The 4298-nt window shown below is 51.3% G+C and overlaps 1 non-coding gene across 1 annotated transcript; it reads left to right on the plus strand.

Moving 5' to 3' along the window:
- Positions 1 to 1571: 1571 nt before the first annotated feature.
- Positions 1572 to 1643, plus strand: Trnag-ccc. The gene has a single exon. It is a non-coding gene; the product is annotated as a tRNA-Gly (tRNA).
- Positions 1644 to 4298: the final 2655 nt, after the last annotated feature.

Consider the following 4298-nt stretch of genomic DNA (forward strand, 5'->3'; position numbering starts at 1 on the left):
CAGCCTCTCCCACCGCGCACGCCGTCCGCTAACAGGCTGGCGTCCGAGATGGGCGCCTCCTGCGCGGCTCGCCGTGGCCGTGGCGTGGTTAGTGCTCTGCGCTGGGGCCGCGGCCACCACGTTTGGAAGCCAAATCGCGCCGGAGTCTCGGCCCCCGCTGTCTCCTTTTCTCCCCCCACCCCAGCCCCAGTCTCCGGGTCAGTGCGCTCGCTCTCTGCCCACGATTCGCTGCGCAATGTCGGGAGGGTCTGGAGTCTCAGGAGGAAGAACCGAAACGCCGCCGGGCTCTCGGGCCGGAGACTTCCAGGTGACTCCTGCTCCCGCGTCTCGGCCTCACGCGACACCCACAAAGTCAGGTGCCACCTTCGGACTGCCGCTTGGTGTCCCCGCCTTCCCGGCACAGACGTTGCCAACCCTTGTGGGACGTTTTAGTACGAAGGAGGAATGGGACGAGGCGAGAGTTCACACTGGGGGAACTGGATCCCGGGCTCTCACTCCCTGAGCTCCTGCTCCATGTCCTCTTTTAATGTACAGGATCTGGCCAACTCGCTGATTTGCCCCCACCGGGCTATAACTGCAATTCGCCAGACTCAACATCTTGTTGTTTGTAATATCATCTAATATATAAATATAAATAAATACTGTGTGTGTGCGCACGCACGTGTGTAAGCAATGCTATTCCACAGCCAACCATTGTCTTTGACTACAGTTATGGGTTGTCTGACTGTGTTCTCGTTGTTGGAACGGGATGGTTGGGTGTGGGGTGGCGGGTGTCATTGTCATCACAGAGAATGACAGACACCTGCTATCGACATGATTTATCATCGTGCAAGAGGAGGATCCTGATGAGCTGCCTGGTTGCCATGTTTGTCTCCAGGGAAATTCCTGGTTTTACCCCACACCCGTGCTGTCTCTTTGGAAGGAAGTCACTGTGAGTTGGGTATTGGACTACTTCCATTTGAGTGCAGTTCTTCATAAATTGTATCAGATACTGTGCGTGGAGCATTTTGCTGGCCTTTTGCAGCGACGTGGAAGAGGTACAGGAAGAGAGAATCACCATTATCACCTAAATCTTGTATGGGAAGCAGGCACATTGCCATCAGTGCAGCCTCTGGTAGGTTCTCCAGATTCTGAAGACCCATTCGGCCAAAGTCTAGTGTTGGTCTGGTCTCAAGGCTGGGACAGAAAGGTCTGGGGCCCCAACAAGAGAAGAGAGAGAGAGAGAGAGAGAATACCCTTATGAGCCTCAGGGCGAGGGGGATGGCATATCCACAGGTTGTGTCTAGGTAGAGGTGGAGGGAGCAGAAACTGCATCCTTGTGTGATGTTTCCTGAGGAAGGCAGGGTGCCCTGGTGTCCGCAGCCTCCTTGACGGGGAGGCCTTTCCAAAGCGGATCGTTTTCTTTGAAGCCACATGGGTGTCGCGTTGGGTGAAATGTGCTATGTATGTAGTGTTGTAAATGTCCTCTTTTTCTGTGTCTGGCCAAAAAGCATAGGAAAATGTTTTTGGGCCAGTGCAGCAGTGCTTTTCATCTTATTCATCAGCCTAAGGCCCTTTTTAAGGCTTAGTTGGTATTGGTGGTTCAGTGGTAGAATTCTCGCCTCCCACGTGGGAGACCCGGGTTCGTATTCCCGGCCAATGCAGCTGTCTTTTCTCTCCTTTTGTGCCCATGCCTTTGCCCTTGGTCCTGTCCTTCCAGTTGAACCACGACCTTTTCTGGGATCGCCACCTGCTGGGGGATCTTTCCACTGTACAGGTAGGGTGCAAGGAGAATGTAGGTGCTATGTGTTGGAGAAAGCCAGGCCTGAGAAAGTTGTGCCCTGAGAATCGTGAGGCCTCTGTGGGCTGTGGGCTAAGTGTGAAGAGCAGGAAATGAGACATGACACTGTTGCTGGCCGAAGTTTCTGGACAGGGAAGTGTGAGGTTTGTACTGAATGGTTGTAGCACCCTCCCCCACTCTGGTCCCAAGTGGATCTGACCTCATTTTGTGAAGTTAAATGATATCCCTGGGGTTAACCAGTGTGCACGCTGGGTGGTGAAACAGTTTTCCTGGTCCATGTTGAAGTGTCCCGTTATTTTGTGGGTTCCATGGTGTAATGGTGAGCACTCTGGACTCTGAATCCAGTGGAATCTTTCCTTTGAGTTGGGCAAAGACAATTTTCCTTGACTCTTTCAGTGAGTCTTGGCCTCTGACCTCTTCTGTCGCCCAATGTCCCCTAGGACGACGCTGTACAACTGAGGATTTGAGTGTCTGGGTTTGAAAAGTGAAAATGTGACTTTTGTTTGGACAGGCCCAGCCTCCGTTGGGCACAGGCACTCGGCGCAGCGCCCACTCAGTCCTGCGCTGGAACGCCTGGGCGCCGCCCGCGGGTGAGGAAAGAAAAAAATCGGAGAGATCCGAGGCGGTGCGCTCACCCCAGGGTGACGCCGTCTCGGTTTGGGGTCCGTGGCTGGAGCCCTAAATTCGCGGTTCTGTGTTTCATCTGGTGCCTCACCGTGTTCTGCGCGGTTGTCTCCGGCTCTCTGTTTTCGGGTTTCTATCCCGATCCCCAGCTCCCGGTGTCCACACGGACGCTGCTGGCCGCCCGTGAGCAGCTCGGGAATCGGCTCCGGGACCGGGATTTTCGCCAGGAGCGTGGCAGAAAGCGGAGCAGCCCGAGTTCGTGAGCGCAGCTGCCACCGGACTCTGCAGCCGCATAGGTGGGAATGCGTTTCCCTCTTGGGCAGAAGGGTGGAGTTGACAAAAAGCCTAGGTAGTTTGAGCAGGGTTAGTGGAAGAGGAGAGTTCTCCAGAAATCTGAAGGTCAGTTTCCCAGTTACAGTGCCATCCACAAAATCGTCTGATATGATGTAGTATGGGGTAATTATACAAGCAATGTATCTCTCACTTAAGAAAAGCAGATTTTGGAAAGAGGACCGATTTAAGCAGCAGTAGCTTTATATGAAAACTGCCTATTGCAAAGACCCACAGGATGGAGAAGTGAGAATCAGGCTGCAGATCATGTACAAGACTGGCTTCCCATTTGTGTTTCAGAAAGGATAATAGCACCCCACCAAGGCTGTGCTTGTGAGGTTACTTTGTGTCACAGTTTACGACCTTGGCAGGGCACAAAGGATGAAAGATTACTTGGAGTCAGTGTCCAGTTCAAGAAGGCCTGAAGGGACTGCCCTTAATGGAGAAGGCTCAACATGAGAGAATCTCATGAAGACAGCCCTGGTTGGCTTTGTTTGTTTGTTTGTTTGTTTTTGGTACCAGGATTGAACTTGGAACTTGTGCTCGCGAGGCAGGTGGTGGCACCACTGAACTAAATCCCCAGCCCCTGGTTGGCTTTTTGATAGAACCAGGAAGCAAGGATAAAGGAAAAAGGACAGGTGTCTTTGCATGAATTCATTTAGGTGAAAGGGAAAGGACAAGACAGGGTGAGGTCAGGGGGATCTGTTATCTGACTGACCTTAGGGACAATCTAGGTACTAAATCAGAGTATGGGGAGGATGAGGGCCAGAGCATTCATTCCTTAAGGTTATCTTTTAATCTCTAACCATGCAATCCAGGGTTTTGGGCACATGGGTCCGAGAGTCTCTCACTTGTGCGTATTCATCTCATACATACCTTTGGCCCATGGCCTCAAACCTAGCCTCTGTGACTTGAGCAGATTCGTGTGGACTGCCCAGTGAAGCCTATCTCCTAACAGCCGAGCGTATCATATGCGTACATGATACGGCGGGATGCAACACTTAAAAAACAAAAAACAAAAAGCAATGCTTTCTTTCCAAAGAAAAGATACCCCATTCCTGGTAGTTTCTGCTGCATTCTATGAGGAGAGAGCACAATGGGTCCCTGGCACAGGAATCTTGCAAGTGGTTGTGTGTGAATCTAGTCGCACATGGACCAGTTTCCACTGAGCCCTAGAAGGGCCCTGCTCTGCCACAAAAGGCCTTGTCCTTAAGAGGTGTGGAGATCTTATATAAAGAACTCAAAACAATCAGCCCCCCCAAATATAAAGACCCAATTCAAAAATGGGCATCCGAAATGAACAGACATTTCTCAGACAAAGAAGTAAAAGCAGCAAGTAAATACATGAAAAAATGTTCCACATCACTGGTCGTTGGAGAGATGCAGATGAAAATAACACTGAGATTCCACCTCACCCCATAAAGAATGGCTGCTATCAAGAAATCACACAATAACAAATGTTGGCGGGGTTGTGGGGAGAACGAAACCCTTCTCCATTGTTGGTGGGAGTGCAGACTGGTGCAACCACTATGGAAATCAATATGGAGATACCTCAAAGAGCTTG

The sequence above is a fragment of the Fukomys damarensis genome, unplaced genomic scaffold (genome assembly GCF_012274545.1).
Source record: "Fukomys damarensis isolate Sample0158 unplaced genomic scaffold, DMR_v1.0_HiC HiC_scaffold_33, whole genome shotgun sequence".
In the NCBI taxonomy this organism is placed as follows: Eukaryota; Metazoa; Chordata; class Mammalia; order Rodentia; family Bathyergidae; genus Fukomys; species Fukomys damarensis.